The sequence below is a fragment of the Mus caroli genome, unplaced genomic scaffold (genome assembly GCF_978045245.1).
Source record: "Mus caroli unplaced genomic scaffold, Mus_caroli_1 scaffold_15, whole genome shotgun sequence".
Classification (NCBI taxonomy): domain Eukaryota; kingdom Metazoa; phylum Chordata; class Mammalia; order Rodentia; family Muridae; genus Mus; species Mus caroli.
Genome location: NW_028227270.1, coordinates 12,735,732 through 12,749,836, shown reverse-complemented (window position 1 = coordinate 12,749,836; position 14,105 = coordinate 12,735,732). Strand labels below are relative to the sequence as shown.

The 14,105-nt window shown below is 41.7% G+C and overlaps 1 protein-coding gene across 1 annotated transcript in view; it reads left to right on the top strand.

Moving 5' to 3' along the window:
• Window positions 1–14,105, top strand: part of Pde4d (phosphodiesterase 4D) — a 1,452,168-nt gene that overhangs the window by 174,880 nt on the left and 1,263,183 nt on the right. Inside the window, exon 2 of the mRNA XM_021180268.3 lies at window positions 5,459–5,617. The gene's annotated coding sequence lies outside the window, so the exon portion shown is untranslated. The remainder of the gene's footprint in view (window positions 1–5,458; window positions 5,618–14,105) is intronic.

Genomic DNA, 14,105 nt, shown 5'->3' with positions numbered 1-14,105 from the left:
GATCAGTCCTCCATAGGGAAGGGCAGTTACATAGTCTGAGTGCATTTTTTTTCTTTTTTTCCTCAAGAAAAGCAAGTACAAGGCTGGTAGTAGTGGCACAAGCCTTTAATTCCAGCACTTGGGAGACAGCAAGGTGAATCTTTGTGAGTCTGAGGCCAGCCTGCTCTACAGAGTTAGTTCCACAGAAAGACCCTGTCTCAAAAAACCAAAAAAGTGTAAAGCTCCAGGGTACTTTGGACTTTTTTAAAGAGAAGGTGAAAATATACTAATTAATAAATATTAAGATACAACTCAAATGTTTAAAAATGGCTACAGCAACAACATTGCAAAACACCTTCTTGTTACATTCCAAAGTGAGGAAATGATATTCTTTAGTGGTTTAGTGTTAGTTACCTCTTCTCTGGCATTTCTCATTCTCTCTCTCTCTCTCTCTCTCTCTCTCTCTCTCTCTCTGTGTGTGTGTGTGTGTGTGTGTGTGTGTGTGTGTGCATGCATACTTGTGTATTCTTCAGATATGCATTCCTACATCATAACACCTGAGGATCCCTTCTCTAACTGTGATCGCTTCACCCTTCTGTCATTGCAGCATAGAGTAGCTGCATCACTTGGACAGTGTACAATAGCCCCAGTTTTGGGTTATTTCAAAATCTCCCTAAGCAAGACTTCACTGTGTGGCCCTTGGTGGGTTAACTAAAGGGTTTGGGATTGCCATTGAAGAGCAGAGAGGGAAGGGATTTCATGTTTCTGCTTTTTTTTGGAGGGGGGAGGGCTCTTCTGTGAATGCTAAGTTTAAATATTGGGTCATGTGAAATGGTGTGCTTTCATATGAAGACACGAGAACTTTCTTCATAGGAGAGCCACCTATTCCAGTGACTGAGTGCCAATGGGTCTCTGCTAAGTTGAAAGCATGTTTAGGCAACTTTTAATCGAGCTGGCATCTCACAGAAATGGCAAATGTATGGTTCATAAAGGTTTTATTTCGTTTTGTTTTTGTTTTGCTTAAGAAAAAAAATGACATTTTACTGAGTGTATGCAAGAAAACCTTTTAAAGTTTTACAAACTTCTATTAGTGTTAGAATGAAACATGTTACAAAGTTTTACAGTAGTATATAATAGCATTTAATGCTTTATATTTCACACTGTATTTTGATTCAAAGGATACAATAGTTCCCAATAGAGCTGGTACTTTCTCCAGTATCTTGCTGAAGAGGTTACATAAGATCCCATGGAGTTGCCAGATCTTTAGTGATGAAGTTCTCAGTTTCTCCTCTTCAGACTTCTCTTCCTTTCCCATAGAGGAATTGACAGTTGTTGTCTGGTAGATCCTGGCTTGGCTAACACTTGTCTCTGACAGAGTGAGTCTTAGGGAACTGGTAGGGAACTGGTGCCCTTAAGTGCTTGTAGTAGGTGTGTTTTAGGTAGCAGCAAATCTGAGCACTGAAACCTGAGGAGAGCCTGGGAATTTGGGGTTCCCTGTTCAAAACTCAGGAAGCTCTCCCTGTGCTTTCCTGATGGAACAACAAAGTAGAGTTCTGAGCAGTTCTGCCTGATGCTTGGGGCAGTACTTCCCAGATCTAAGTTATTGCCATTTTCCTATGTAATACTACTGGATTCGGAACAAGTCTCAGCCTTGAAGTATGTGGTTCCCCTTGAGCTGCCTCTGTCTTCCTTCTTCTTTCTCTGGCCCTTTCTTTCCCTTACCTGGGCTAGGCTCTTTGTCACTTCAGCTTCCTCGTTGGCTTTCTCTGAGGTCTTCTTAAGAGAGGTTTCTTTTGCTGTCCTTGGTCTCAGTGGATCCTAACACTCTCTTTGTCTTCCTAGAAGCCCCGATATGATCTAATCTTGTATCTGTTTCTCATTAGAACATTTTGGGAGAGTAGAATCTTTCTTTCACTCCTTACATTTTGGCTACTTTATTGGGTTCTTTCGCCTAACATCCTTCTCCACCCCAATCCCTTCCAATTCCCCCAACCCAACATGAGCTAGGTAAGAAAAAGGTTAGAGGGGGAAGGGGGGGCATACATCTCTTTAGACTACTTCCTGCTGATTAGGGGTGTCAGAGTTCCTTTGTTGTCAGGATATCTCCAATCAGCAATCCAGCCTACAACAAAAGCAACAAAATAGTGAATGCAGAGGCAGGAACCAGCAGCAGCTGGGACAAGAGGCAACAGGGACCAGCAGCTGCTAAGGTAGCAGTGGGGGGCAGTAGCAGGGGGAGCAGCGGCTTCTCCAGGTTCTGCCATTTATGTACTGTCTCAAGAATCTTTCAGAATTCTGAAAGTAAACTGTTCAGCTGGCAGAGTGATGCCCCTGCCAGAGCACGAGGCAAATCATAGTCAGCTGCTGTAGACAAAAGTCTGAAGCAGTCCCATATCCCACACCTGGGATTAAAACACAAACCTATTTACATAACATAACTGGGTTTTTAAAGAAAGCAAGATTTTTAGTACATTTTCTCAGTTGTCTGGGGCTGAGGATCTGGGCCCAGACCGTAAACTCAACACATGAGCATGAGGGCCCGAGTTTGATCCCCAGCACCCACATTAGAAAGGCAGACAGGACAGCATGGAGCGCTCCTTTTATCGGAACACTGAGGAGGCAGCATCAAGATGGTATCTGCAACTTGCCAGATGGCTATCCAGATGGCATGCACATACACACCACGTGGGCACATATACACATTTACACACATGTACACACGAGAACACACACCTTCCTTCCTTATACATTATTATTATTTTCACAGTCAGTGACAGCACCTGACATGAAGTTGCTGTTTAGAAATATATTTTGAAGGCTACGATGTAGCTCAGTGGTGGAGCACTTGATTAGCTAGCATGGGGAGAACACTGGATTCCCAAAATAGGGAAACATTTTGGTGAATTGGTTACATTATGTCTTCCTTGCACTCTGTTCTCCTCTTGCTTGGAAGGTGGTTTGTTATTTGTCAGGAATGATGGGACCAGGGTTATAAGGTAGTGAGGACCTAAGGAAAGATAAGGATGTTGGGATAAGTCACATGATCTTAGAAGTAAATTACAAGGGTGGCCTTGAAAAGAATTAAATACACACAATTGAAAATCAAGCACTTGTCACTATGCAGTGGCATACTCTCCTGTAGATCATGCATACCTAAAGCTTTAACCTTGTAATTGTAACAAGAACAAAAAGACTGGCAACAGTGTTTCACAGAACACTACCCATGGTACACTTCAAGTTTGCTTTGGACTATATTCATGGCTGGTAATTCTTTTCTAATAGAAAAGAGGGGGCTTTCTTTATGATAGGAAGCAACCAGCCAGTTGCAGCTTGCCAGTTAGCTAAATCACCAGAGTTGCAGATTCTGTGTGTTCACGCACATGTATGCACAATGAGAGAGCCTTCATGTCAGTTCTTTTTTTCTTGGAAAAAAATTTCATATAATATATTTTGATCATGTCTTCACCTTCTTCAGTCCTTCCCAGATAGTCCCTACCTCTCTATCCACCCATCTTTATGTTATTTTCTCTCTAAAAATATCAAGTGAGGAAGTAAGCAAGCAAACAAACAAACCAAGAGAAATACACTCATTAACAATGAAACAAAATGTAAAGGCAAAAATCCAATAAGACAAAATAAGTAAATAAACAAACAAGTAAACAAATCCAAAACAAAGAAAACTGATACAAAGAGTCTATAAAAATACCATTGATATCTTTTGTGTTGTCCAGCTACTCCTGGGCCTGAGGCCTACCCTGAAATGTGGTTAATATGTCCAGTGAGACCCCATCCTTTGCAGTGGGAATCAGTGACAGATAGCTTCTTGGTTAGGAATGGAAGCTTGTGTCTATTTCTCCTTCTCCGTGCTGGGGCCTCATATGGCTTAGACCTGTGCAAGCCTTGTGCATGCTGCCACAGTCTCTGTGAGGTCCATCAGTCTTTCAAAAGGTAACTTCTCAGGTTAGAGTTGTCCCACTGGATACGAGCACGTGCTACTCGACTTGCAGAAGACTGGCATTTGGTTCTCAGCATCCACACTGGGCAGCCTGCAACTGCACGTAGCTCCAACTTCAGATCTCACGACTTCTTTAAACTCCAGAGGATCCAGCTCTCACCAATGTACATACCCTCTCTGAAACACATAATTACAAGCAAAATAAATCTTTTAAAAACAGAGAAACCTTCCCCTTATACCAAGATATAGTGTAATGGTTTGTATATTTATTTATGGATGGCTCATCAGAGACAAGCCCAACAGAATTCCTCTTTAAACACAAAGCAAGAAACAAGAAGAAAAAAAATTCTGTGTATTCTAAGTCATGCTGGACAGGAGATGCTCCACAGAGTTAATGAGATTTGAATTAATGCAACATATAATCTATTAAGGAATAAGCCATCATTTTTATTTTTACAACATGGAGACAACAATATAGAATTCTATAAAATGCATCCTACTGAAAGAAAAATAAAATGGCTTTGATAAGGTGTGTGTTGCATGCTTATGGGGCATAGTTTCCTTTTTTTTCTCTCTGTTCCAAGCATGACTGAAATCATTGACAGGAGCAGGATTTTATGTTTGCAAATTACTAAGCATGTCAGAGAAGGGTGTTGATGGGGGGGGGGGCAGGCAGATGAGAGCGAGGGTGTTTACAGATAAGGACACAGCACTGTGTTTAGGAAAGGGTAAAACCAGAAACTACCAGTCTGTACTGGGGTGCCATCCTAGTTGACTGCATTTTGAAGAACTTTCAGAATCTTGGAGTCTTGTTCGCTCCATTAGTTAGTAAGGCCTGAGACATGCTCCTGCAGTAGTCAACTGAGTTATGTAACTCATGCTGTGTTTTTGTTGTGGTTCTGTAGCTGAGTGTTATGCTTGATGACATCAGTCAAGGAGACTGATGGAGCATCCACAGTCTTAAATTCTGATGGCTACCATCTTGAGGGGAACATAAACTTTAATGTCTACATCCTAGGTAGTTTAAAGAGCTTAAATGGAGCATGGAGTTTGAACCCAAACCTCCTTGGGCATGGCCTACATGACTAACTGGCATGTCTCAAAGTGCAACCGTGAGAGTTTCTCTGTGGGTGGTGGTTTTTTCCCCCCCTGCACTATTATATCATAAAAGGCAAATCCTCTCAATGGAGATTGGGAGTTACTTCTTAAATAAAGCTCTCTGTTAACTTTCCCCAGAACTGACTAACTATCAGTTGAATGTAAAAATTCTCTATAGTTTGTTTTTTTCTTTCCAATTAGTGTTTTCAGCACAAAGCTTATTGAGGGTGATCCTACCCTGCTCAAATCTGAATTTGGGGCTTTTGGTTCCTCAGGGTTTCCATGGCTTTGTTTACGAAGAAAAAAAATGAGATGGGCATTTTTTTTTTTTTTGTACTTGGCTTCAAAGACAGCCAGCTCTTCTTCATTTGGTTTTCATGTGAACAATCTCAGCTGTTTCTTACACTGTTTTCTTCTTGCTCTCAGGTCCCAGATAAAACCTCCAGTGAGAGGAGACCTGTCCCCTAGCAACAAATCACACATGTTTGCTGGCAACAACAGTCCACTCACCACCTGCCCTCAAATGAACTAAAGGAATTTACCAAAGCCCTCGAGGGAGAGAGTGAGGAGAGCCTGTCTTGTAAGGTGAGGAGATATGTGACTAGAAACCTGAGAGACTGTGTGTGTGTGTGTGTGCGTGCGGCACGCACAGGTGAGTAGGTGAGCATGGAAGAAGGAAGGTGGGAAAGATGAGTGGTTGCTTACCAAAGATTCCACAGTGGTGGGCAACGTGAGCTGACTTGGAAGAAAGGCCATGGAATAGTTTATTAGATTTATTTGACTCACAAGATTGTTCTTGAAAAAGGCTTGGAGGAGTGTTTGCAGAATAAACACTCTTCCTTCTGGTTGGTACTGTAAGAGGGGGCCGGGAATAGGGTGTTCCGTGCTTTTGCCTTATTCTGATATTTTAGAGGAAGTCAGCGATGGATTGCTTTTAAGACTTCTGACTTTGGAACTGCATTTCTCAGTTTCAATAGTGGTCTGCTTAGGCCGAATCAGTCGGGAATTCTGTCTTTCCTTGTGTGTCTGCTGTAACTGGCTTCCCTCCTGGAAGAAGACATGTGCTCTGTGTCAGCACTTAAACCAGAAACAGAGGGGAGGCTTCACTCTTGGATCCCCATGTAGCATGTGGCCAATTAACGTCTTCTTTTAAATTTTCTATTTATTGTGTGGGGGAGGAAGACTGGGAAGAGATGGGGGAAGGTGAAACTAAGGTTGGGATGTAAATTAAATAAGTATTTAATTAATAAAAAATTCTATTTATTTGTGTTTCTCTGTGTGTGTGTGTATCTGTACACACACAGATACACACAGACACACATACACACACATGCTGTGGCACACAACAGGTTTGGTCAGAGAGCAAGGTTAGGGTAGGTCATTATGTTCCACCTTGGCTGAGACAGGGTCTTTTAAAAATGCTGCTAAATATGACACTAGCTGGCCTGAAAGCCTCCAGGAACTCTTATTTCCACCTCAACTTGAAGCAGGAGCATTGGTTTTACAGACATTTTACCAATAGCTCTGTGTGTTGTGGTGATACGAACTCGAGTCCTCACGCTTGTGCCACAGGTGCTCCACTCACTAAGCCATCTCTCCAGACCTCAGCTGAAACCTTTGGATTCATTGGCTCTGGCTCAGTGAGTCCTGACTCCGGACACCCCCAAAGGAGACCACAAACCTATGAATTACTGCTTGTGGTAATAGTAAGATTACTGAGTATTTCACCCAGTGCCATCATATGTATCGCCTTTGCTAGTGTTTCACTTAATTTATTTATCTCCTTAAAATAACTTTGTTGTTTTTTTAAAAAAATGTTTTTATTGAATTTATTATTGTGTGTCTGTGGTGTGTGTGTGTGTGTGTGTGTGTGTGTATCTATGGTGTGTCTATGGATCTGTGTTGAAGTCAGAGGACATCATGCTCTGATTATAGTTACTTCTTTTCCTTTAACTATGTGGGTTTCAAAGATGGAATTGAGGTAGTCAGGTTTGGTGACAAGCACTTTAATCTTGCTGTGCTGTCTTCCTGGTCCAGACAATTATTTCTTACTGATTTAAATCAAGCACAAAATGTTCATATAGTTCACTATTTCATATTACATCTCAAAATTGAAATGGAATTAAACTTGATATTAAATAGAAGACAAAATGAACTCCTAGGTTTTATCATACTGTGCTGGCATTTTACTTGAGTAAATTATGTGGCTGGTAGACAACTGAGGTCTTATGTGGCAGGTCTGGGCTACCATGCTGATGTAGGTTGGGAAAGCTGTCCATTGCCCCTGAAGAACAGTTTGCCAGGGGTAGCACTCAGTATCGCTGTCTAATGAATACGCTAATAGAATGAAATGCTTTCTTGGGTTATCAAAACTCCATAATGTGCCTGATACAGAGAACTAAAACAGGGTCATTTATCAATGGCTCTGACATCATTCCATGCTGATGAAAGGATTCAAAAGCCAAATGCAGTCGTCAGCAAATTCTAGAACCGTAGAAGCTATAGAACAGTGGTTCTCAACCTATGGGTCATGAAGCTTCTGGGTGTCCAATGACCCTTGCTCAGAGGTCACATATCAGATATCCTATGTACTTACATTATAATTCCTAACAGTAGCAAAATTACAATTAGATGGTAGGAACAGAAAATAACATAGTTGAGGGTCATCACAGTATGAGGAACTGCATTAAAGAACAGCAGTGTTAGGAGAGTTGAGAACCACTGCTATAGAAAGATGAAGAAAGAGGAATTGATGGGTGTTCAGTTTTCTTCTGCATTGCCTGGAAATGAGCAGTGTGGTAACCCGGATGACCTTAGTGAGTTGTTCATCTTATTCGAAGCTGGAAGGCCATGTTCATTGCTCCTTGACCCTCACTCCTAGCCATGCATCCTGGAATAGCATTCCCATGTAGATGGGAAGTAGACAAAGCAGTGTCTTGGAGCAGCATGGGAGCCAATGTATAGGCTCCATTGCCAGACGACTTGGCTTGGATCCCCACCTGAGCACATAGTCACCAAACATATCACTGCAGAACTCTCAGTGCCCTGGGGCTTTGGTTTCTAAGACAGAGATGGTAAGATGTACTATCTCACAGAGCTGTGAAGAGTATTTGAAATTATACATACTTACTACTCAGGATACTGCAACTATGAATAATCAAAGCAGTGTGTCCTGAAATACTACACATAAGTAATAAACAGGTGAGTAAAAATGTATATGATTGGCCAGTGGGGAAGGACTTGCCAGAAACACTAGATGAAGGAAAAGATATTGCTATTCCTTTTAATGCTGTTGTTATTGAGGTTATCATAGAAAGGAAGGGATATATTTCTTTTCTTTTTTCTTTAGTTTTGTTTCATTTTATTTGATGTATTGCATGAGTTTAGTATATTTATTTTTTATTACAGTCAACATATTACTTTTGTTAGAATATTTATTTATTTATTCTATTAGATATTTTCTTTAAATACATTTCAAATGCTATCCCAAAAGTCCCCTATACCCTCCCCCTGCCCTGTTCCCCTACCCACCCACTCCCGATTCTTGGCCCTGGCATTCCCCTGTACTGGGGCATATAAAGTTTGCAATACCAAGGGGCCTCTCTTCCTCTCTTCTCTCTTATCTTCTGCTACATATGCAGCTAGAGACATGAGCTCTGGGGGTACTGGTTAGTTCATATTGTTGTCCTACCTATAGGATTGCAGACCCCTTCAGCTCCTTGGATGCTTTCTCTAGCTTCTTCATTGGGGGCCCTGTGTTCCATCTTATAGATGACTGTGAGCATCCACTTCTGTATTTGCCAGGCACTGGCATAGCCTCATACAAGACAGCTATAACAGGGTCCCTTCAGCAAAATCTTTCTGGCATATGCAATAGTGTCTGGGTTTGGTGGCTGATTATGGGATGGATCCCCAAGTGGGGTAGTCCCTGGATAGTCCATCCTTTCGTCTTAGCTCCAAACTTTGTCTCTGTAACTCCTTTCATGGGTATTTTGTTCTCTATTCTAAGGAGGAATGAAGTATCCACCAATTGGTCTTCCCTCTTCTTGATTTTCTTGTGTTTTGCAAATTGTATCTTGGGTGTTCTATGTTTCTGGGCTAATATCCAAGTATCAGTGAGTGCATATCTAATGACTTCTTTTGTGATTGGGTTACCTCACTAAGGATGATATCCTCTAGATACATCCATTTGTCCAAGAATTTCATAAATCCATTGTTTTTAATAGCTGAGTAGTACTCCATTGTGTAAATGTACCACATTTTCTGTATCCATTCCTCTGTTGAGGGGCATCTGGGTTCTTTCCAGCTTCTGGCTATTATAAATAAGGCTGCTATGAACATAGTAGAGCATGGGTTCTTATTACCAGTTGGAACTTCTTCTGGGTATATGCCCAGGAGAGGTATTGTTGTATCTTCCAGTAGTAGTATGTCCAATTTTCTGAGGAACCTCCAGACTGACTTCCAGAGTGGTTGTACAAGCTTGCCATCCCACCAGCAATGGAGGAGTATTCCTCTTTCTCCACATCCTCGCCAGCATCTGCTGTCACCTGGATTTATGATCTTAGTCATTCTGACTGGTGTGAGGTGGAATCTCAGGGTTGTTTTCATTTGCATTTCCCTGATGATTAAGGATGTTGAACATTTTTTCAGGTGCTTCTCAGCCATTCGGTATTCCTCAGATGAGAATTCTTTGTTTAGCTCTGAACCCCAATTTTTAATGGGGTTATTTGAATTTCTGGAGTCCAGCTTCTTGAGCTGTTTGTATATATTGGATATTAGTCCCCTATCAGATTTAGGATTGGTAAAAATCCTTTCCCAATCTGTTGGTGGTCTTTTTGTCTTATTGACAGTGTCTTTTGCCTTACAGAAGCTTTGCAATTTTATGAGGTCCCATTTGTCAATTCTTGATATTATAACACAATCCATTGCTGTTCTGTTTAGGACTTTTTCCCCTGTGCCCATATCTTCGAGGCTATTCCCCACTTTCTCCTCTATTAACTTCAGTGTCTCTGGTCTTATGTGGAGGTCTTTGATCCACTTAGACTTGAGCTTTGTAAAGGAGATAGGAATGGATCCATTATGATTCTTCTACCGGATAGCTAGCTGCCAGTTGTGCCAGCACCATTTGTTGAAAGTGCTGTCTTTTTTTCCACTGGATGGTTTTAGATAGGAGGGGATATATTTCTGTATATGCTAGATAGTCTTCTCCACGCACATACGTGGTAAGCTAAGCAATCCAAAGCTCTCTCATCTTCTGATATTTGTGTTTACCAGATGTTTCTGTTCTCATCTCAGCAGCACCGAGAAGTCAAGAGCCAGGAGTCTAAGACAAATTTTAAGTTGAAAGGTATATCAGATTGTATGCTCTGAGATGTAATTGGCTTGGCATTAAAATAATATAGGAATTGGCTGTGAATCCCAGGGTGATATAATTTTTTAATGAATTCAAACCGCAGCTAAAGGAAAGGTGGATGCACAGATGAGTGAATGTGAAAGGGTGCCGCGGCCGAGATTATTCATAATAGGTATTAAAAGAGCAATAGTGAATTTTTAAAAACAAAGATGAACTCAGCAGATAAACTATGCAGTTTGAAAAATGAATTCACCACTCAGTTTGATTCTGCATTCATAAATGTAATGAAGTTCCAACAAGCATTTTGCAGTGGAAATGAATGAGGAGAGCCTTCTAATACAAATTATGCTCCATTGAGCCAGGAACATGAGGAGGTACTAGTTTTAGGGCCCCATGGTCAATAGAGCATAGCTCCACCTTTGTTTCCAGTTCCTCTCCTACTCATCTCTTCTCTCCTTATTAGTATTGCTGAGACACATCTGTCTCCCAGGACCCTTCCCTCACCCTGACTGCCTTGTATCCCATAGGAAAGAAACCCTGCTCTGTGAAATCCTGTTCTTTCCTCTCCCTCTCTGCCAGAGAACACCTTTTCTTTGTCAAGGTCATGCTTTCCAAACCTATAAAAGCATCTCTGGTGAGTGTGTGGCACTGGAACTTTAGCTGTGTTTATGGATGTGGGTGTTCATTTCCATAGCTGTGTACCAGCAGGACAGCAATGTGAGGGGACTCAGGAGACACGGACAACCTGGCAAACACTACACCTTAACATGCCAACTCCTTGGCTCCTTGTCTTTTTCAGCCACAGGACCCTGAGTGTTGTCAACTTTAGTCACATGAGTCCAGAAAGTCACACAAAGTGAAGCAAATGTAATAATGTGAGTTATTAATACCAACATATTTCACTTACTTGTATTTCATTCCTTCATTTATTTCTTATTATTTTCACCAGTAAATAAGCCATATATATGTATGTATGTGTGTGTATATATATATGTGTGTGTGTGTGTGTGTGTGTGTGTGTGTATTTCTTTTTGAGACAATTTTGCTACATACTCGAGACTAGCCTCAAACTTCCTATGTAGATGTAGACTAGGTTTACCTTAAACTCTTTCTCCCACAGCCTACCATGTGTTGGAATTAAAAGTGTTTGTCCCCCATGCCTGCCAAGAAAATTCCAGTGTCTGGCAAATACAGAAGTGGATGCTCACAGTCATCTATTGGATGGAGCACAGGGCCCCCAATGGAGGAGCTAGAGAAAAATGATTTTTTTTTAAAGTAGAGAAAAAAAATGAAAGAACATTAGAAATTTCCCAAAGGGTAAGCAGAAATTAGAAGCCATGCAGATGGCACAAGGAAACTAATTTTTATTTTTGATAGACATTGGACTAGCAGTATTCATAAAAACACTATTTTGGCATCTCTCAAAATTTATAAAATTATTTAAAAATAGGAAATGTACACAAAACAGTGTGCATTTTTAAGACAATACAAGGTAGGAAAATGGTAAAGAAAAGCAAGTGCAATCTTAATTAGGTAAAATGTTATCCTTTCATCCTGATAACAAAAGGCACCAGGTTATTTTGAGCCTACTTCATCAGCATGCCAGTAACTACCTTGGATGCATTAGTGAGAACACTGTTAATATTAATGGGAGCCTAGCGCTCAAGATTCTCAACTGATAAGAAGGTAGCTAGCAGCTGTGACAAGCTGCTCTGAGGACTCCTGATCTGCTAGTTACAGGTATGTGGGACGTCTTTCTACTCTCTCCACTCACTCTTACCCCTTCTCCTGGGAACTCTCTTCACTCATAAGTTGTGGAAAGGTAGGATGGTGGAACAAACATTTTTCAATTTCTTAAGAGTTAGAACCTGACTAGAATTCCTGATGAATGTAAGAGGAAGTAAGAGATTAAAAGCTGCTCCTGCCCGCTCTAGAACAGTTCTCTGCATCTGGCCACATTCTGGAAACTCAGCGTTAGCTTGAGTTCCAAGGAGTCAAGGCAATAGTTCTTTCACTGAGAGGTTTACATGGCTGCCAGCCAGGAGACTTCGGATAGAGAGAGTCGACTCTCACCATCTGGCTAGTCCAGTTGTGGAACACTTAGCCTAGTTGGCAGTTCAAAGATTTCCCAGGCTCAAGATGGCTGGATAGAGATGGCCCGTCTTCCTCTCCTCACCAGAGAAGAAATGATAATTTCAAGTCTGTATGTCCTTTTTTAAGGTGAGTGACTATGGGAGAATGCTGGAAATGGGGCCAGGGCAGGGAAAGGGGAAGAGACGGAGAGATTAACTATAACTATAACTATAACTATAACTATAACTATAACTATAACTATAACTATAACTATAACTATAACTATAACTACTATAACTTTAACTAGGAAGCTTCAGAAACCTGGGGAAAAGCTTAGTTAGAGAAACAAGACTCTCTACCACCCGCCTTCGCCTTCCAGCTTGACAGCCATGGAAGGAGAAATTCCCCATTGAGTTGGTAAGGGTCAAGAAGCATCCTGGTATCAGTACAGATGCTGGGGATCCCAGCTGTTAGCAGCTTCACAATCTGCTTGAGACTTGTAACCCAGTTACATAAATACCCCGGTATCTGCATAATAGCTATGCTTTGGGATAGGATCTCATGTTATCACTTTCATCCTGATAACAGGAAATCTCCACGTGCTATCGCCAGGAGTCATCTGAGATCTGAACTATTATCCCCTTCTTTGGGATTCTAAAAACATTTCCCTACATGGGTTTGAGGGGCTGGGGACCTGCTTTGTGGACTCGGCTTGGTTCAGCAGAATGCCAATAAGGCCACCAAGTGTTCTGCTCTGTAGGAAAGAGACTTGTGGCATAGAAGGGAGTGGAAGGCATCAACCTCATTGCTCAAATGGGTAGAATAGTTGCCCTCTGAGACCAGTGATGAGGCCACATATGTGTGTGGACTTGTTTCTCTGCAAGTCTGTAAACAAGTCCCATGCAGTTCTTGCCACCTTTGTGCTACATAAGCATCTGTTACTGACACAGTGAAGACATAACACTGGTCCTACTGAATGCTTGCCTTCGGGAACATGATGAGGTAATTTTGAGCAACTCTAATGCTCTCGCCATTATCCTTCCCCCAGGTTTGCATGACCTTGGTAGGAGTGGGGGTCGGGGGAGCATAATTTTCCTTGGCTATAGCCAAGGTTCTGCTCCTAGGAGATCAGCACTGTTGAAACAGTACAGAAAGACACCAGATTCCTGATGCAACTTCACCTGTGTTGTTCTCACTGCCCCCTCTTCTTTGTGATGTCCACATGCCTTTAGTGATGGGAAATGGCTATCTTGTTTGTATTGCCATGAACATGACATAGACATCTGTCTACAGATGCTTGGTAAAGAAGCCTTTGCTCTGGCTGCCATCCTACAACCAGAAATGTGCTGCAGCTGAAACGAGAGAGAATTCTACTTAGAACTGCCATCCCTCCAGGACACATGTGACCAAAGTAGGGTCCAGAGGAACTTAGTCTAGGACAAAGTCCCACTCCTGATTGTGAACTGATAATGGCAGAGAGGAGCATAGTGGTTCCTGGTTCCTAGTATCATTCCACCTTCCTGACTCAAGCCACTTCCTACTCCCCTGCTGTGTCCGATAGGGCATTGATATCAGAACTTGAAATGAAGACTAGGGAAGGGCATTGTAGTTCCAACAACTACCTCTCCCTATTTGGCACTTACTGCA